This window comes from Hyperolius riggenbachi, chromosome 3 (assembly GCF_040937935.1).
Source record: "Hyperolius riggenbachi isolate aHypRig1 chromosome 3, aHypRig1.pri, whole genome shotgun sequence".
In the NCBI taxonomy this organism is placed as follows: domain Eukaryota; kingdom Metazoa; phylum Chordata; class Amphibia; order Anura; family Hyperoliidae; genus Hyperolius; species Hyperolius riggenbachi.
Window position 1 is genome coordinate 474,721,178 of NC_090648.1, and position 21,429 is coordinate 474,742,606.

At 44.9% G+C, this 21,429-nt stretch overlaps 1 protein-coding gene and 1 long non-coding RNA gene across 4 annotated transcripts in view; one reads left to right on the plus strand and one right to left on the minus strand.

The window, feature by feature from the left end:
* MGAT4B (alpha-1,3-mannosyl-glycoprotein 4-beta-N-acetylglucosaminyltransferase B) overlaps positions 1-21,429 on the minus strand; it is an 802,706-nt gene that overhangs the window by 113,259 nt on the left and 668,018 nt on the right. The gene's annotated exons all lie outside the window — the stretch shown is intronic.
* Positions 1,386-4,493, plus strand: LOC137564336 (uncharacterized). 2 transcript variants are annotated; one of them, XR_011030581.1, is made up of 3 exons: positions 1,386-1,795; positions 4,006-4,141; positions 4,445-4,493. It is a non-coding gene; the product is annotated as an uncharacterized lncRNA (long non-coding RNA). The 2 variants fall into 2 exon arrangements; XR_011030580.1 differs by lacking the exon at positions 4,445-4,493 and having other exon boundaries at positions 4,006-4,189.

Consider the following 21,429-nt stretch of genomic DNA (forward strand, 5'->3'; position numbering starts at 1 on the left):
GTGGTTGCCTGAGGTCGGCAACCCAGACTTGTGAGTATAACATTATCTACTACCTTTTTTACTACTTTTTTACTACTACCATTTGTCTATCAGTAATACAATATTGGGGGCTCTCGATTGTCTTTCTTCTTTCTACATATTGTTCCTTGGACAATTACAACGGTTGATTGATTGTAGACCCCACCCACAATAATATAACCACTTATAGAAGATGAATTTCATCGAGCAATTAAAAAAAAAAAGGCAGAGGCGCTACACTAGAACACATTACTGCGTGGTTACTCCTGTTTGTACTTTTGCCTGAGGAAGCGGGCTTGAGACCCGTGAAACTCGTTGCATTCTGTTGTTTTTTGGTTTTTTTTTTTTGGAGTACTAATTAAATTTAATTACAATTTATTTCATCACAAACAGTGGTTGTGTTATTTGTTGGGTAGGTGAGTTTTCCCTCGCCACCCACATTTAAATTGGTTTTAATTGATTTTAAACTGGTACTACTTTTATCCTGCTGGTGCCTCTGCACTTTTTCATACATATGAAAAGCCATCCAGGGATTGACTAAAAAAGCCAAGTTTTCGAAAGAAATCCCTGACTCTCGATCATGAATCACACATTTGTCTTGGACCCAGGTCCAGGATTCCCCAAAGGAGATGGGGCACTAAGTACTTCTGCTTACCTACTCAGGCGATCAAGCACTTAGCGGATGGGTGTCTACATTGACACCAGGAAGTCTGGTACGGTTGTCAGGAAATGTGACAGAGGCTACAGCAAGGAGGCAGTGGGCATGGTAACAGGTGCTATAGTGACTCCAGGAAGTCTGGTACTGTTGTCAGGAATTGTGACAGAGGCTACACAGCAAAGAGGCAGTGGGTATGGTAACAGGAGCCATAGTGACACAAGAAAGTCTGGTACCGTTGTTAGGAAATGTAACAGTGGCTACAGCAAGGAGGGAGTGGGCATGGTAACAGGGACTAAAGTGACACCGGGAAGTCTGGTACTGTTGTCAGGAAATGTGACAAAGGCTACAGCAAGGAGGCAGTGGGCATGGTAACAGGTGCTAAAGTGACACCAGGAAGTCTGGTACTGTTGTCAGGAAATGTGACAAAGGCTACAGCAAAGAGGCAGTGGGCATGGTAACAGGTGCTAAAGTGACACCGGGAAGTCTGGTACTGTTGTCAGGAAATGTGACAAAGGCTATAGCAAGGAGGCAGTGGGCATGGTAACAGGTGCTAAAGTGACACCGGGAAGTCTGGTACTGTTGTCAGGAAATGTGACAAAGGCTACAGCAGGGGGGCAGTGGGCATGGTAACAGGTGCTATAGTGACGCCAGGAAGTCTGATACGGTTGTCAGGAATTGCGACAGAGGCTACAGCAAGGAGGCAGTGGGCATGGTAACAGGTGCTGTAGTGACACCAGGAAGTCTGGTATGGCTGTGTGGAAATGTAACAGAGGCTACAGCAGGGAGGCTGTGGGCATGGCAAGAGAAGCTTTGGTGATACCAGGAAGTCTGGTACTGCTGTCAGGAAAAGTGACAGAGGCTACAGTGGGGAGGCGGTCGGCATGGTAACAGAAGCTATAGTGAGACCAGGAAGTTTGATGTTGTAGCCAGTAAAAATGACAGAAAGAAGGACCCTCTAAGCTGAAGAAAAGCCTTTTGTTCATGCATGGTTGTTGTTTTGCTGAATAAAGCACAAACCTTATTTTATTTTACATCTTTCAAGTTCGGTGTGCTACGGGGGGCTGGAATAGCACGCTATAATTAGAAGCCTACATGAGCAAGTCCCCTGCAGCAGCTTAAGTAAGACTTGTCTGGCTATATTTTCTTCTGCCTCTCTGAGTTCTACCCAAACAGGTCTAGCAAACATGCCCTGCATTGCTGCCATAGTACAGTAATCCTGAGGGAAGAACATGAAAAGCCCTCATGTTTCGCTGCACCAGTCAAAAAAAAGTGTGATGTGCAAATAAAAAGGAAAAAATACATAAATAAATGTGATGTTTTCAAGCTTAATTAGAAATTGTAAAGCTAGACTAATAAAATATAAGTCTGGCTGTTTCAATTACTGCACATTTTAATCATGAGTAGCTGATGTCAAAGAAATTATTTTAGGGTAACTGAGTCCTTTAACAGTCACTTCCTGCAGTAGAGGTTAAAAAATGTGCACTATTTAAAAATAAACCGTAACCAAGAATTGAAGTTCATCCCAATCAGGAGCTGATACCCCCTTTCCCATGAGAAATCTATTCCTTTTCTCAAATAGATCATCAGGGGAGTCTGTATGGCTAATATTGTGGTGAAACCCCTCCCACAGTGTGATGTCAGCACCTCACAGCACTGAGGTCCTGACATCACACTGTTTGCATTGTGGGAAATAACAGCTGTTTCCAACTGCCAAAAATGCATCATCTCTTTCCACAGACATCACCTGCCAGCAGTAAAAATGTCACTATGTGATAAATGTCAGAATGTAAATCAGGGAGAGGAAAGATTTTACAATGCGCAAACACTGACTAAATCATTTATACATAATTATTGTAAGAATGAAGCACTTCTTTATTACATTATTTTCACTGGAGTTCCTCTTTAAAGTTCTCCTGTACTGACATTTTTAGACCTACTCCTGGATCCTTTTGCTGTCTTTTCCGCCCTGTCAGCTCTCCCGTTATGCCGCCGTGTCCTCTCTTATCTACACCGGAAGTAACCCAAAAGCACTTCCGGGTCAGCGCCATATCGGTGAAGATGCTGGCAGATATGAAGGACACATCGGTGGAACAGGCAAGCTGACAGGGCGGAAAAGACAGCCCACATCCCCAAAACATATAGATAAGTCAATTGGCTTCCCCCTAAATTGGCCCTAGGCAACAATACATACACCACACGATACACACATAGACATGTGACTACGGTAGGGATTAGATTGTGAGAAATAAAACAGCCCTGGCAGTCTGCCAATCCCCCTCCTAACACCCCCCCCCCCCCCACACACACACCCCACTGCACTTTGAAAGGCATAATGTCGCTAAGACCCTGGACAAGAAGCAACCGTACCCATAAAATCCCCTGCTGCAAGAACATAAGAGCAGCAGACAGGTGGGGGGCGCCCCACCCATCAGCTGCTCATGCAAAAGAGTTCTTAGATGTGAAGGTTTCATTTGACAGAAAAAAAAGGTAACCTTGACCATATGCATACAAGGCTAAATTAGAATACTGATGTAACTTTTGATCTGCTTCCCAGGGTGGGATTTAGGACTAGGCACTGTAGGCTTATGCCATGTGCAATGGGAAGCAGCTGCACACAGACCTACCGACTCCTAGTGCACACTGTCACTCACCATTCATCTCTCTGCTGCTCACAGCAAGACCGCTTATCTGTGGCCCCCAACCTCCATTTCCCCTTCACAATATAGCTGGCTGCCTAGGCCGGCTCACAAGGTCAAAAGGGACAAAGTAAATTCTCTGTTCCTTCGCCTTTTACTCCCTGCCCCCTCCACCCGCTGGCCACAAGTGTATGTTGATGCTGGCGCTACAATTAACCTGAAACATTCAGGGCCAGAACATCTAAACTCCTTCACTAAACTTTTTTCTTTCTTTACAGGTCGTATGCAACTAAGCCTATTTAGAACTTGCCAGTGCTTTTTTGTTTTATTGCAATGGATATATAACAGTGTTTTATGTTTACAAATGAGGCCTTGGCGCTGCAGTGGAATGCACGGCAGCCCTTTAGAAAGTAAATAGAAATCAAACCAATTTTATCTTGCTGAGCAAACAAGGCTGATAATACCAGAGTGCTGAAAGGGAGAGCTAAATGAACCGGACTTAATGTCACACTGACATGGCTGTTATGTACAATTTGGATATCAAATTTAACTACTGAATGTTAAAAATAAGAATGTGATATACCAGGAAAGTTCTATATACCATTGCTACTACACATACAATTAATTCATCTCTGAAGTTTATTTTCAGTTCAGGATTGCCTTAATAAACCAGTGCTAAACTTATCTTTGCAGTTGGAGCAATCAGAAGGCATCCACACCTTTCCGGAAAACTAATTGGAGGTCGTAAAACGTAAAATGTAGGGCGGAGTCGGGAAGCACGCTAGCTGGGAGTAGACATGCTCCACATGTTCCACAGCCAGGGTGAAAGGTCCGTCTCTAGCGCTTTACATTGGAATAAAGGATTGTTTTATGGTAACCTGGAGCTGTCTGGCGTGGTTTGACAGATTATATCTGTGATGAGCACAATTGCAAGTCTGGCTCTGGTGAGTGAATTCACGAACGGGGGAAGCCATCTCATGTCCCTATAAGGTGGTAGCACATCCTCCAGGAGTGCAGCATGGGGTGACTGCTGTGTGATTTTATTTTCTATTTTACGGTGTTGTCTGCATTACGATTGGTAAAGAGGACTCAGAAGCGCAGCTGCATCTTTTGATTTAACTTATCTTTGCAGTTGGAGCAATCAGAAGGCATCCACACCTTTCCAGAAAACGAATCAGAGGTCCTAAAACTTCTGTTTGGCTGTGACATTAAAAACGTTTACTAAACATAGCTTGATGAATAAATTTGTTTATGATTTTCCTAATGATTTTCCCGCCGATATACCACAGATTCGATCACTGTGATCGAATCTACTGTGAAATCGTTGTGCAAACGCAAATGACTGATTTCCGTCCGAAATCAATTGTTCCGGTCGATTCCCGTCGAGCCGTCCGTGCGGATGATTTTGCTCAATCGTCGGCGGATCGGGAGTGCGTCGATAGCGGCGTTCGAATGCCCAACGCAATACAGCGGCAATACATTACCTGTTCCGCCGGCGCGTGTCCCCTGGTCACCACTGCTCCGTCTCTGCGCTGGGCTCCGAGTCCAGCAGGCTTCACTTTTTCCTGTCCCGGCAGGAAGTTTAAACAGTAGAGCGCCCTCTACTGTTTAAACTTCCCCAGACAGAAAGAAGTGAAGCCAGTCGGTACCCGGAGGCCAGCGGAGAAGAAGACAGCGGTGACACACGCTGGCGAAGCAGAAAATATATGAGGGGGGGAGGGGTTGGCCTCGTCAGCACCACCACAGATTGTGATCGGTTTCATGCTGAAATCGATTCACAATCTGTTTGCAGTAAAGGCAGCCATACGATCCCTCTCTGATCAGATTCGATCAGAGAGGGATGTATCTGTTCGTCGAATCTGATGGCAAATCGACCAGTGCATGGCCACCTTTAGATTTTCTGTTAAGGTAGCCATACACTGGTCGATTTGCCATCAGATTCGACCAACAGATAGATCCCTCTCTGATCGAATCTGATCAGAGAGGGATCGTATGGCTGCCTTTACTGCAAACAGATTGTGAATCGATTTCAGCCTGAAACCATTCACAATCTGTTGTGGTGGTGGTGGTGCTGCCGCCGCTCCCCCCGCCCGCGTACATTACCTGCTCTGCCGGCGCGACTCCAGTCCCCAGGTCTCCGCTGTCTTCTCCGCTCTGGTCTCCAGGTCCGGCATGCTTTATTTCTTCCTGCCTGGCAGGAAGTTTAAACAGTAGAGCATGCCGGAGACCAGCGCAGACACGGAGCAGCGGTGACCGGGGGTAGTCGTGCCGGCGGAGCAGGTAATGTATTGCCGCTCTATTGCGTCGGTCGTCGGGCACTCAAACGCCGCTAGCGACGCGCTCCCTACCCGCGGGCGATCGACAGTAATTTTCCACACAGAGCGATCGACGTGATCGGACAAAATGGATCGAAATTCGGCGTGTAGCGCGAACGATTGGCAGCAGATTCGATCCCAGTGATCGAATCTGCTGTCTAAACGGCGGCAAATCGGGCCAGTGTATGGCCAGCTTTAGATTTTTTTCTGGAAAGTACTGGTAGAGACTGGTAATTATCTCTGGTGCATGGTCTTCTGGTTATCTACTGCTGAGTATAACAATGCCTAATTGCTAGGCAGATAGATGGTTAGATAGATAATTTCCAACATGTTGGAAATTATCTATCTGGCAGGTAAATCTAACTGGATATGTAAAGCCCCATCTACACCATACAATATTTTGTCCGATTCGATTCATTGATTCGATTTGATTCAATCCGACATGACCGATTGCAAAACAATGGCAAATTGAATCGAATCGAATCCCAATCAGACATGTCGATTGAATCTAATCGAATCAATGAATCGATGAAATGTGATGGTGTGTACCTAGCATAAATGCATTATTGGACCATTAGATCCAATGCAATTCTATGGGCCATCGTTCTGCTGCCAGCAGCCGATCAACCTAGATTTTCCATCCTGTCAGATAGATCAAATAGATCGAAATCGACCGCAAATACATCAGCCATCGATTTCCGATCAATTGATTTGACCGATCAATAGCTGAAATCGACCAGTGTATGGGCCCCTTAAGAAGTGTTTCTGATGCTGAAAACAGGATAATTAACACAGAAGTGGGTATCCTGAATAATTTACTACATTCTACTGTATGTCACTACAGGGCCTCTTTAAATCTTCAAGAATACATTTTTAACTCTTAACATGAAAATAAGAATATGGGACTCCAAAAGTTACAATTAGCATTAGTGCTACAGATACAATTATTTATCTCATACGTTTATTTTCATGTTCGTTTTGCTATAAGACAGCCATATCTGTTATACGCAAAAGGCGGAGGACGAGACGGATAGCGCTAGGTAACACAGCCGCATCCTCTACTATCATTTTTTTATTCTTGAAGGAAACGCCAACCAGTGAGGCTTCGGGAAATAATCATGTCTTAAAATAGATAGGAAAAATCCCGCTGATTTAAATCAGTGTTATTGAAACTCTCTCAAGAAAAAAAGGAAGCTGCGATAAGGTGGACATGTTTAATATAAGAAATATTTTCTCCTAATAAAAAAAAAAATGGGCAGCATGACAGCACAGCAGTCTTTGCCGTTCCTAATTAAAGTACTATATTTCTGGCGAACAGAGCAAGCTATAGAGGCAGCTGGAAGTAATGAGCTATCCAACATCATTTCATTATTAAAAGTGCTCATTACAAGAAGGGAATAAACAGTTGGAACGGGAGACCTCGGAGCACAATATGCAGGTAGGCCCGCTTCTTGTGCTCAGGCAGGAAGTAGCCGCAGAAGAAGCCCGTTTAATTGACTGTAAGCAGAGTGAATGGGGCAAGCACTCAGACGCAACAGTAATGGATGGAGTGAACTGATACTTATATTGTGTACACTATTGCAGGAGAGGTTAGCTCTTTTCACATCCACACCTACATAGCTATTCATCCCCCATTCATATCAATATATGCTATTGTGTTCTTTGCAGTCACTCTCGGTAGGAATTCTTGTTCGGAGACAGAGAACTCCAACTGTTGCTAAGCTACGACACCCATGTCATATGCATGCAGGTCTCAAACGAGCCGCAGGTCGGCTTCACAGACATCCTTCTATTGTCATGATCGATAAACAGGAAACTGGCTGGAAGAAAAGCAAAGATGGGCAGGCATACCAAGTAAAAGATGGGAATGTGAATGTGTGTGTCAGAACAGTAAAGTTCTTTATGGCACTAGATAACCCCTCAAGAATTTGGGGACTTCATCATATAGAGAACATAAAATCGTTAACATATTCAGAGCATCTAGAGCATACATGTCAAACTCCGGCCCGCGGGCCAAATCTGGCCCTCAGAGACATTCAATTTGGCCCCCAAGTGGTTTCCCCACTTTGCATTATGCTTGGCCCACTCTAGACTGCCAGGGAAACTATATTGGAGATGAAGCCCTAGAACACCAGTGAAGCCATTTGGGGTAGGTAGGGGAAAGCAGGGCTGAAACTGAGGAACTGTATAGGGGACGGAGGAGGACCACTAGACACTGGGGAACTGTATAGGGAAGGGAGGAGGACTGTTAAGACACCAGGGAACTGTATAGGGGAGGGAGAAGGACCACTAGACACCAAAGAACTGTATAGGGGAGGGAGAAGAAAAATGGACACAGGGAAACTGTATGGGGGAGGGAGAAGGACCAATAGACACAGGGAAACTGTATAGGGGAGGGAGAAGGAACACTGTATATGGGTTGGAGGGGAACTGTATATGGGTTGGAGGGGAGTCATTAGACACCAGGGAACTTTATAAGGGAGGAAGGTGGCCAGTAGACATTGAGGTTGGCCCGCCGCCCGCGACTTTGTCCCAGAGTTCAATTTTGGCCTACATTGTAGAGATGGGAAGTTCGGATCTTTTCAATGATCCGGAAGATTCGAATCGGATCATTGAAAAGATCCGGATCTTTGATCCGAATCTCGGATCATTTTACTACCGAAGCATTCGGGGGTGAAATGAATAGCAGGACAGGTCTTTCCCTGCTGTGGACAGGAGAAGGGGAGGGGGGTGGACACACAGAGAAGGGGAGAAGATGGACAGAGGGCAGGGAGTGGACAGAGAAGGGAGGAGGGACGAGCAGAGAGCAGAAATGTTTGCTTGCACACAATACCCACATGCTGCAATCATGCTTTACATATATTTCACCTATATGCTCATCTGTGTACTTTGCATGCAAACATCGCACAGTGAAAGAAAGCATTCCCCAAAGCATTCCCAGAAGATAAGTGCAGCTGTTTAAAGCGAGTGCAGGAGGATCATATTGCACAGCAATCACAGTGCCTGCAAAGTTACTGAGCTGTGCTGAGCTGAGCCAAAAGCTTCCAATGTGTTCACTGTGCACAACTAGGAACAGACAGCCTGTAATGAGCAGCACGTTATAGCCAGTATGTGTGCTCTACACACATCTGGCAGTGGCACCCATGTTCCCTCTCTCTCATCTACCTGTCTCCCTGCAAGGCTGGCTCCCATCCAACAGAGCGATCCATCTCTGCTCTGCTTCCAGGACCCCGCTGCCCTCTGAGAGGGGGCGTGCCGCTCCTGGCCCCGCCCCTTTTGCGATCCGAATCACTCATTTTGATGATTCGGATGATTCGACTTACAAAATAGATTCGGATCAAAGATCCGAATCGTTCATGATCCGGACAACACTACTACATTGTATTTGAGTTTGACACCCCTGATCTAGAGCATACATGTCAAACTCCAGCCTGCGAGACAAATCAGGCCCTCAGAGCCATTAAGTAATCTATGCGCACCTTAAAGGACAACAGAACTAAGAGGTATATGGAGGCTGCCATATTTATTTCCTTTTAGGCAATACCACTTGCCTAGCTGTTCTGTGAATCCTCTGCATCCAATACTTTCTGCCACAGACCCGGATCAAGCATTAAGCAAATCAGGCATTTCTGACATAGTCAGATCTGACAAGATTATCTGCATGCTTGTTTCTGATGTTATTCAGACACTGCTGCAGCCAGATAGCAGGACTGCCAGGCAACTGGCATTGTTTAAAAGGAAATAAATATGGCAGCCTCCAGATTCTTCTCACTAAAGTTGTCCTTTAAAGGGATACAGTAGGGGGGGTCGGGGGAAAATGAGTTGAACTTACCCGGGGCTTCTAATGGTCCCCCGCAGGCATCCTGTGCCCGCGCAGCCGCTCACCGATGCTCCGGCCCCGCCTCCGGTTCACTTCTGTAATTTCTGACTTTAACGTCAGAAAACCCCTGCGCCTGCGTTGCCGTGTCCTCGCTTCCCCCGATTTCACCAGGAGCGTACTGCGCAGGCACAGACCATACTGGGCTTGTGCTATACACTCCTGGTGACATCAGCGGGAACGAGGACACGGCAACGCAGGCGCAGGGGTTTTCTGACTTTAAAGTCGGAAATTCCAGAAGTGAGCCAGAGGCGGGGCTGGAGCATCGGTGAGTGGCTGCGCCAACACAGGATGTCTGCGGGGGACCATTACAAGCCACGGGTAAGTTCAACTCATTTTCCCCCGACCCCCCCTACAGTATCCCTTTAACTTTCTTGAAAAATTCCTGTGTGTCATTACAGAGCCTTAATTTATAGACTGGAACAGAAAAATAAAACTTTCGAGAGAGCGGACATCTCCTGTTAATTTAGCTCATAAAATCAGAGATTCTCAGTAGTCCTCTCCGGCTCTGTGACGGGCGCAGGTCTGGTGGGGTTAGAACATCGCTGCCCAAGTCTGCCATTTCCTCTTTCTGTTGATGATCAGGAGACCTCTTCGTTTCTGAGGAATAAATGAAGTCTGAGCTCCCAGGCTTCTTCTTCATACATCATTAGTTCTTTGAGGGCCCCTCCACTCTCATCCTTTTGGGACTGTGGAATATTTTGGTCGTGTTGATCAGCGACAAACCTCAGGGAATGAATCACTCTTCTATATTTTCTTATAAGGAATATATCACTCTGTTCACGTATGGCAGCTTTCTAAGTACAATTTTCTGTTAACTCTCTATATTTTTTCAACATTCACTTAGTTTTCACTGCTGAGACCCCTTTTACACTGGATGCAATTCATTGTGGCGCGATTGTCCTGCAACAGCACCGCAATGGTCCCAAGAGAGCCCACTGCACAGTAGCGCTGTGGTGCAACCGTACATTAAAGGGGTTCTGTATCTTTTTTTAAATCAGAAAGTGTCACTTACCTGGGGCTTCTAACGGCCCCCTGCAGATATTCTGTCCCACGCCGTCACTGAAGAATCCCCGTCACGGGTCACAGTCCAATTATTCATCTAACTAGACGAATGTCACTGTGGCTGCGCACGTCCTCGCTCCCGCATGCGTCTCAGGGAGCTTACTGCGCAGGTGCAGTATGAAGTTTTCTCGTACTGCACCTGCACAGTATGCTACCAGAGACGCGAGAGGGAACAAGGACGCAAGTGGGCGCAGTCAAGTCTACTTAGATGAATAATTGGACGGCGACCCGCCATGGGGAATGGGGGGTACTTCAGTGACGCTGCGGGACAGAATATCTACAGGGGGCCATTAGAAGCCCAGGTAAGTGACACTTTTTGATTTTAAAAAACGCTACAGAATCCATTTAAGGCATAGTACACAGCAGACAAAGAGGCACTGAATCAAAAAACTGCACCTTTATTGTGGACATCTGGGTACAGACAATAGTATGTGCAGTGGGGGCGGCCTGACAGCCGTTTCACATTTACCCGCTTCTTCTGAGGATACAAAACATACAACATACAAACCTCTGCCGACCTGACAGCCGCTTCGCGATCACCAACTTCTTCAGAAGATACAGAACATACAAGCCTCTGAAGAAGCATATAACTGTGAAATGGCTGTCAGGCTCCTCCCACCCCCACTGCACATACTATTGTCTGTACCCGGAAGACCACACTAAAGGTACCGTTTTTTGATTCAGTGCCACTTTGTCTGCTGTATACTATATGGATGCTTTCCCATTGTGTGCACGTCTGCTTAGTACCAGTGGCTCCGGGTCATACTGCTAGCTGACATCTAGTGCCGGCCTGTTCTGTACTATTTTGGATACATTGAGGCATACTTTACAAATAAAGTAAGCCTCAGTTTCGGGTTAAACACACACAACGCACTGCAGCTCTTGCGTGGTCACAATGGGACCCACCATTCTCAATGTGATAGCCTATTAGGACTATGGCTGCTTCTGTGATAAGATGCTGCGTTGTTAAGCGACCCGACGGACCATTGTAAGGCCTCATTCACACTGGAGCGTTTTACTATCGATTTCAGCTCGTTTGTAAATCACTGAGGGCCCGTTTCCACTGGCGCGGAAACAGCGCCGAATCTGCAGAGTTTCCCGGCAGGCAAATCGTGCGGCGAAACTCTGCCATAGGGATGAATAGCGCCGCCGGCCGAATCGCTTACGCTAGCGATTCGGTCGGCTTTTCCATCTGAAGTTGTGCGGGAGGCTGCGAATCCCATAGCCGTGCATGGCACGGCTGATGGGATTCGTCTGCGTACCCGCAGACCCGGAAGTGGAAACGGGCCCTAAGGCTTGAAAAAGTGCTATGGAGGTCGCCAGCGATTAGTGATTTGCTGCAATAGCAAAATTGGTGCAGCATTTTTTGGCGATTTTGGAGTGATTGCATTTCAATGTTAAAGAATCGAACATTCAATCAACTAAAAATCGATTTCATGTACAGTGAAAAATCACAGGAAAATCGCTTGGCAAAATGCTAGTTTTGTGATTCCCAGTATGAATGGGGCCTAAGTGTAAAAGGAGTCTAAATGGTGATGCAGGAATTATATATATAATAATATATAATAATAATAATAATAATAAAAAAAACAACAACAACAAAACAGACCTAAGAATAAATCTGCATTAGTACTGTACTGATCCTGGCTGATTTTCCAGCAGGTCTAGTGCAGTTGTTGGCATGCCTTCTATATAATTGTTCTGCTTTACTGATGGCTACGTCTAGGAGAACTCATGGAGAAGCATGCGATTTCTTTGATCAGCTGATAGATTTGAAAAGCTCTGATTTGCTGTGATCACATCCTGCTTTAGGGCCGGTTCACACTTAAGTCCCTGTAATCACTTCAGGCCAGATTAATACTTTTTTTGTGCTCCTAGGCCAAGTATGTTGTGACTCCCTTTCTTTTGCAGCAGCGTCCCCCCCCCTCCCATTCCACGTGCAGCCCCCTCTTCCATGTGTATCATTCATGCACTGTAGCCCCTCCCATTCCACGTGCAGCCCTATCTTCCATGTATATAATCCATGTACTGTATCCCCTCCCATTCCATGTGCAGCCCCCTCTTCCATGTGTATCATCCATGCACTGTAGCCCCTCCCATTCCACGTGCAGCCCCCTCTTCCATGTGTATCATTCATGCACTGTAGCCCCTCCCATTCCACATGCAGCCCTATCTTCCATGTATATAATCCATGTACTGTAGTCCCTCCCATTCCATGTGCAGCCCCCTCTTCCTTGTGTATCATCCATGTACTGTAGCCCCTCCCATTCCATGTGCAGCCCCCTCTTCCTTGTGTATCAGCCATGCACTGTAGCCCCTCCCATGTGCAGCCCCCTCTTCCATGTGTAACATCCATGTACTGTAGACCCTCCCATTCCATGTGTAGCCCCCTCTTCCTTGTGTATCATCCATGTACTGTATCCCCTCCCATTCCATGTGCAGCCCCCTCTTCCATGCGTATCATCCATGTACAGCAGTCTCTTTTTTCCATGAACAACTCCCTTGAGCATCACTTTTCCCTTTTTCATGTGTTGCTCCCCTTTTCATCTGCCTCTTTTCCACATCCAGGTACTCCCTGTGGTTGCAGCTGCCCAAGGCCTGGGACTTTGTGGCCTTTCCAAAAAATCCAACCCTGGTAGGTTTTGGTGTGCTTTTGCTTCTTCAATAATTCCCTTTTAAATGATTTAATGCAATAAAGTGTATATTTTACCCTTTTAGCACTCAGGTTACATCATTTACTTTTCCCTATCTGCACAGATGCAAGAGGTTCTCTATACTCAGGAAAGCTGAGTAATATGACGACATTACACATAATATACGACAAAAATAAATGGAAAAACAACTAACAAAAAAAAACCTTGCCTTTGTCCTCTTACAACGTATATAATACAAGAAACGCATACCACATTTCTGTATCGATTTCAGCTTCTCACTAAAAGAGATCACCACCTGCTGAAAATGTATATACAGTATATATATATATTTTAAAAAATATCTGAATGCTTTTACATGCCCACTGAAAGCAAGCATTGAAGCTACAACTACAAAAGGCAGATAGTGGACAACGGCCAAGCCGAAAAGTAGCTTCAAGATGCCTTAACTGAGCTATACAAGTCCCTATGAATTTGCACAGAGTGAAAGCCGGCATTTAGGATCCGAGCACAATAGAACTTTACAGCACACAATGCAAGGAGGATTCTGGGAAATTATCCTGAGTGCTGGGAGATAACAGTATTCAATGGAACATCAGTGCTACCAGTGACAAGAGGAGACCGCTCCTTGACTTCTACTTAGTGCCTCTGGTACTCTGCTAAGATTTGACTATCATTTTTGTTCACCGCTGACTGCACTTGAAAACACATCGTCTGTCTTAAATCACCATTCCCAGATCTGCTCCGGTACCCAGTAATTCATTTAGCCAGTTATTTCCCAAGGAGTTTTTCTCCTAATTAATTTTTTATCCTCATCCAGTCATTGTGATTTGAGTTAGATGAGGTTGAGGGCTGCAGCCGATATCAAGGCTACGCTTAAATCACGGTGGATACAGCTCCATTTCTCTCTGAAACTCACTGGGAAACGTGCGTACAATTGTAGCAGCAATTAAAGCGGAACTTTAGCGAAAAAGGACAAAAAAATAAATCAATTTATTGCAAAGTGAAAAGTAAAAAAATTAGAGATTAAGAAATGATTGACATTCGCCATGTAATTTGTTCATATTCTTTGATCCACAGTCAGCCTGCATATGATCATTTTTACTACTGGTGGACATGAAAAAAAACAAACAGCACCAACTGTCATTATCTATAACCACTCCTCCTAAAATTGCGATAGGCTAAATGGTTGTTTTTTTTATAGCTATACATATGCACAGAGGGAGATATTGCACAGAGGGAGGAACTGGTTGCTTGGCAGATGGAAACAGACGTTATTTCCCACAATACAACAAGGCTCCCAGTGTGATGTCAGGACTTAGGTTCTGACATCACACTGTGGGAGGGGTTTCAGTATAATATCAGCCATACAGACGTCCTTGATCTATTTGAGGAAAGGTAAACATTTCTCATGGGAAAGGGGGTATCAGCTACTGATAGGGATAAAGTTCAATCCTTGTTTACAATTCCCTAACTAATGCAAGAAGAAAAGCAATCTTTATGCACTTAAGCTGGTCCTTTACGTATTTCCACACGTTTAAGTTGTAATGAAGCAGGGCCATATTAGAATGATTGTTTATCAGTCTGGTCACATGCTCTATTCACTTTTACAAAAAAAAAAAATGCGCTATTTACTTCTGGTGATGAGTGATACCAGTTTTGCGAAATCCAAAACTGTCCTGGCATGTTGATGGGCACAGGCCGCTGCAAAGAAAGCTAAAGCAAACCTGAACTGAAAAATGAAAGTTGAAGTAAGCAGACACACCTCCTACTTACCTCAATCTCTTTCTCCTCTCCTGTGTTCCATTCTTCCACCATAATAGATTCAATTCTCTGTCCTCCATTTTGAAAATGGAGCTGACCACGTAACAGCTTCTAGGTAAGCACTCCATGAACCTGTATTATCGCCCTCTTGAGCACAAACACACACAAGACCTAGATGGATTAGCTTGAAGAGAGGACCGACACATGCACAGACGCCCTTTAACCTCCCTGAGGGTAATCCCGAGCTATGCTCGGGGTAGCTGTTGGATGCTCTATTCTGAGTATAGCGGGCGTTTTTACTCACCTCCAGGGGGATCCAGATGTCAGTAGCCGTTCTACTTCCTGTCCTCCGAGGCTCTGAATCACTCTGGTGAGAACGCTGTCATTGATCTCACCAGAGTCACTGCGCCACCTGAAAGCGGAGGTAAAATTGCAGCGCTGGAGCCCAGGGAGGTGAGTAAGTGCAGGGGCTGCTGCTGGTGTTCTGGCAGCATGATTTTTTCCCTGATTTTAGGGTCTGAAACCTTTTAAAAAGACCCTGAAATCCGGAAATAATCATACCGCCAGGGGGTTAAGGCCTTCAGCTTTCGGAGAGACAAGTACAACTAGATCTAGTCGGAACTGGAAGAAATCATTGTTAGAAGAAAATGGTCAGCTTCTGAGAGGAACTGATGGTGAGGTAAGTTTGTAACACAGCACAGTCCCCAGTATCCGGCACCAGCGGAGATCACATGTGCTTACCGGTTGCTTGAGCAACTGGCTAAAAAAGCACAAACTTACAGAGTCTCCAGCGATGTCTGGCAGCCTCCCCATACCTCCTAATGGCTTTCTGGCGTTCTCAGGGCACGCAAGTCGGCGTGTCACATTACCCTGCATCAGGTCAGGTGACACGCCGCTTTCTGTGCACCATGCCGGAAAGCCGCTAGAAGCCCGCTAGGTTTGGGAAGGCTGCCAGAAATTGCTGCAGGCTCAATAAGTATTTAAAATACCTCCAAAACCCTCCCCAATGCCCCCAAACTATAGTCCCCGTTATCCTTCAGGCATGGCGGTTAGTTGAGACTGGTTGCCTCTATTCTGGATAATGGGGACTCAGCTTTGTTAATTTTGCAGGTACATCATACCTTTACTTTAAATTGTACTCGGTTCGGTACCCTTTAATGCACATCTGTCTCCTGTCCTCTCATTACTGCGCTGCATGCTGCTCGCTATCTTTCTGACACTTCACAGTGAAATAGTGGTGAATGCAGGAGTGTAGTGAAGATGGAAAGTGGCATGCATTGCAGAAGCGAGAGGCAGTGACACAGGGGAGATAACCCTCCACTATGGCCTGCTTTTGCTAACATGCCAGGGCAGTTTTGCATTTCAAAAAACTGATCTCGCTCATTCCCAATGACCTTGTGAAGAGGGCAGGAGAGCCGGCCCAATGAGGGTCTTGACAGCAATAACATCACTTTGTTTAAGGAAGAGTTAGAAGATTGCAAGGGAAGGGCTCTCTCACCCTTTTGTGTCTTGGAATTTGTTATACATTTTATTAATCATGTTCCTTTTTGTCACTGTCATTACCAATTCTGAATTCTGTACCAATTCAGTATTTTGTATATTGATGTACACCATTGTCTGTATTATTTTGTACCCCATGTTTGTTTCTTATTTTTTACAGAGCCACGGAATATGTTGGCGCTTTATACATAAATAAGCTCTGTCACAAGGACAAGACTGGAGAGAAAATCTCACATACGAGGAGCCAAGACAGTCATAAAACCCCAATATCCCTTTTTCCATCCCTCTACCTATTATAGTCAGAGAAAAGGTGAACTCCGCACACCGTCTTTTGTTTACTCAGGAAACATTTTCAAACATTTAAACTAAATCTTTCCACCTTTTGTCTTTTCCTCTCTCACCATAAAGCCTCTGCCTAACATTGCTTTATCCCCCCCTCCCCCCACCATATGGACAGAGACATAATAAATTACTCAAGTCCTCTGAACAGCTGCAGATGTCCAAGAAGAGATACTGGCAACCTGGGTCTGGTAGCCGATGCTGAATTAAATTAGGCATCCCATGGTGCGTATATGTAATTCTGACAGAGGTGCTGAGTATTGGCTTTAGTACTCTGGTTGTGCTGTAATCCCCTTCATGTCACCCAGCCTCCCCCTCATACATGCTTTCATCTCACACCCAACATACTAAACCCCTTGTCTACCAGACAAGTTCTTACACTTCTAAGGCTGGTGTGCACAATGAAATGTTTACTTTAATACAATACAATAACATGTACAAAGTGCTTTTCTCCCATAGGACTCAAAGCTAGGGATGAGCGTAATGACCTAATTACGAATTTCCGAAATTTCGCGAAATTACTACAATTACGATTTTAGCAGTAATCGAAATTTCGTAATTTTCGCAAATTACGCAAATTTTCGTAATTACGAAATTTAGTATTTTAAAGTTTGCAAAGGTTTCTATCCCTCTAGATGCCTAAAATGAATAACCAACCTCTCTCTCTCTCTCTCTCTCTCTCTCTCTCTCTCTCTCTCTCTCTCTCTCTCTCTCTCTCTCTCTCTCTCTCTCTCCAGAGATTTGTAGTATTTCAAAACCATACTCACATTCATGACATGTCCAGGGATCAAACCCAGGCCAGCCACATGGAATACAGCTATGCTCACCACCATACCACCAAACACACACTAAATAGACTGCTAACCTAAATCTTACTTGTAGACAGTCATATGAGACACATGCTGGGTGCAGGGCTTTGTGATTGGACCATGCGATAGAGTGAGGTGCAAAAATGAAATCATGCCTAGCAGAGGATGGTTTCACAGTGCTAAATGCTAGGCTGGCTGTGGTGCAATTGGTTAGTGTGTCTGGCTGGTAACAGCAAGGTTACAGGTTCAATTCCATCCAGGCATGTCTTTTCCTTTTGCGTTCAACAGTTGTCCAAACAGAGCCAACAGAGCCCCAGATAGCCATGTAGAGTTAGGTCACAGCTAGCCTGGCTGTGGTGCAATTGGTTAGTGTGTCTGGCTGGTAACAGCAAGGTTACAGGTTCGATTCCATCCAGGCATGTCTTTTCCTTTTGCGTTCAACAGTTGTCCAAACAGAGCCAACAGAGCCCCAGATAGCCATGTAGAGTTAGGTCACAGCTAGCCTGGCTGTGGTGCAATTGGTTAGTGTGTCTGGCTGGTAACAGCAAGGTTACAGGTTTGATTCCATCCAGGCATGTCTTTTCCTTTTGCGTGCGCGCGCTGCGCCATTGAACCCCATGGGGTATTTTGCGTGCGTAAAACTTTACGCATGCAAAACTTTGTGCTCGGTGTTTGGACAACTGTTGAACTCAAAAGGAAAAGACATGCCTGGATGGAATCGAACCTGTAACCTTGCTGTTACCAGCCAGACACACTAACCGATTGCACCACAGCCAGGCTAGCTGTGACCTAACTCTACATGGCTATCTGGGGCTCTGTTGGCTCTGTTTGGACAACTGTTGAACGCAAAAGGAAAAGACATGCCTGGATGGAATCGAACCTGTAACCTTGCTGTTACCAGCCAGACGCACTAACCAATTGCACCACAGCCAGCCTAGCATTTAGCATTGTGAAACCATCCTCTGCTAGGCATGATTTCATTTTTGCACCTCACTCTATCGCATGGTCCATGGTCCAATCACAAAGCCCTGCACCCAGCATGTGTCTCATATGACTGTCTACAAGTAAGATTTAGGTTAGCAGTCTATTTAGTGTGTGTTTGGTGGTATGGTGGTGAGCATAGCTGTCTTCCATGTGGTTGGCCTGGGTTTGATCCCTGGACATGTCATGAATGTGAGTATGGTTTTGAAATACTACAGATCTCTGGAGAGAGAGAGAGAGAGAGAGAGAGAGAGAGAGAGAGAGAGAGAGAGAGAGAGAGAGAGAGAGAGAGAGAGGAGGAGGAGGAGGAGGAGGAGGAGGAGGAGGAGGAGGAGGAGGAGGAGGAGGAGGAGGAGGCGGAGGCTGGCTGGGCTATTCATTTTAGGCATCTAGAGGGATAGAAACCCTTACAAACCTGAAAAAGTAAAATTTCGGTTGGAGACACGAAATTCGTCATTACGGGAGTGAAATTTCGATTACGAAATTGTAAATTACGATTTGAAAATTAATTACGAAATTACGAATTTGGGTCGTAATGTTAAATTTCGCATTCGTAATAAAAGCAGTTCAAAATTTCGAAAATTTCGGCTCATCTCTACTCAAAGCGCATAGATATGTCAATACAGGGTTGCAGGCTGGACTGTGTTATAGAGGAAATAGCCAGGTGTTCATAAATGCCAGACTAAACAGGTGGCTTTTCAGTTTGGATTAAATGCTTCCAGGGATGGAAATGTCCTGATTGGGTGTGTCAGGGAGTTCCAAAGTGTAGGGGCAGCATGACAAAAGCCTCTTTTAAGTGGACTCTGGGATGACAAAGTTATTAGATACCTTTGATCTAAGATTGTGGGGGGTGAGATGCAGTTGCAACAAGTCCTTCAGGTATCCAGGGCCCAGATTGTGCAAGGATTTGAATATCAATGAGCCAATCGGTAGCCAGTGGAGTGAGTGAAGGGTTGGTGTTATGCGTTCAGATCCAATTGAAGCGAGTGATCAGATTGATATTCAGATTTAAAATCGATCGGATATCGAAGTTTACCATCAAACACACATAGGAGATATTTTTTTAAATTCGATACTAGATATCGATTGAAAATGGATCGAAAGGACGTACACTGCGAGCGTGCGGCGGACGGCAGCGGTATGAAGAGACCTAGAGCCCGTTTTTAAACAGGCTTAGGTGAACTAGTGTGGTTATGTTTAATAACATTCCCTCCATTTTAACATGCCCCAAATGCTGAAGCATAGCCAAATGCCCTCTTCTGATTTATACTAACCTTCCACTTTAAAGAGAAACCGTAAGCAAGGAATGAACTTCATCCCAATCAGTAGCTGATACCCCCTTTCCCATGAGAAATATTTTCCTTTTCTCATATAGATCAACAGGGGGCTCTGTATGTCTTATATTGTAAGAACACTTTCATTAAACAAGGTTACAGTCCTCCCATGGCTGAGGCCCAAATCAGGAAAGCCAGCAACATCCCCAGGACTGAACTCCTGAAATATAAGCAAAACCAGAAAGAGGAACGTGTCCCTATGGTTGTCACCTACAACCCACACCTGGAAATCTTAAGGAGGATTGCTAAGGAACTTCATCCCATTTTACACAAGGTTCACAGACTGAGAACGATATTCCCTAAACCTCCACTCTTGTCATATCGGCAACCACACAATCTAAAACAGTTGATTGTCAGGAGTTCTTTGAATAGGCCTCAACAAAACGGAACATCACCCTGCCGACAAAAAATATGTGGGACCTGCAGACACATTTACTCCACTGACAGGGTAACGATACCAGGTTCACAACAGGAGTACAGAGTACAAGGTAAATTTTCCTGTGGGTCCACCAATCTGGTATATCTGATCATGTGTGCTAAATGCCCCAATGTTATGTACGTGGGAGAAACTGGACAAACTCTGCGCAAACGTATGAATGGACACAGGCACACTATTAATGATACCAAATCTGGGCTCCCAGTTGCTACACACTTTCGGTCCAACGGACACAGCATGGATGATCTTCGTGTCACTGCCCTGAAGGGCGGCTTCAAAACGTCAAATGACCAATTAATAGCAGAAACAAAATTTATAAATTGGTTCAAAGCTGTGCAGAAGGGTTTGAATAAGGACAACAACTTTCTATATTGGTATGAGATTGATGATATATGAACTGTCTCAGCCACTGTAGCTGAACTTGTGAATTAAGAATTTACGATACCTCTGGGTCAATCCTAATACCAGGTCTGTGAGCAATAGAGTAAACAAGGATCCTTATCTTACCCCATTTAGATGGTCTGTTTGTATTAAGGCATCTTAATGACGTATTTATGCTTGAAAAAAAATATCTGTTTTCCCTTTTGATGTTGCATGTATATAAGCTGTCTGTACCACCAGCTTGCAAACTAACAGGATGTAAACCTGACGAAGGCTGCAAGGCCGAAAGCTTGCTTATTCTTATTCATTTGTAGTTAGCCAATAAATGGTATCATCCTGATTTAAAACTTCTTGCTTATATTGTGGTGAAACCCCTCCCACAGTGTGATGTCAGCACTAGGGTAGGGTTGGAGCCTTGTTGCATTGTGGGAAATAACAGCCGTTTCCAACTGCCAAAAATGCATCATCTCTTTCCACAGACATCACCTTCCAGCAGTAAAAATGCCGCCATGTGATAAATGTCAGAGTGTAAATCAGGGAGAGGAAAGATTTTACAATGGGTAAACAATGACTAAATAATTTATAAATAATTATTGTAAAAATTAAGTACTTGTTTTCATTATGTTATTTCCACAGCAGTTCCTCTTTAAAATGAAAACCAAACC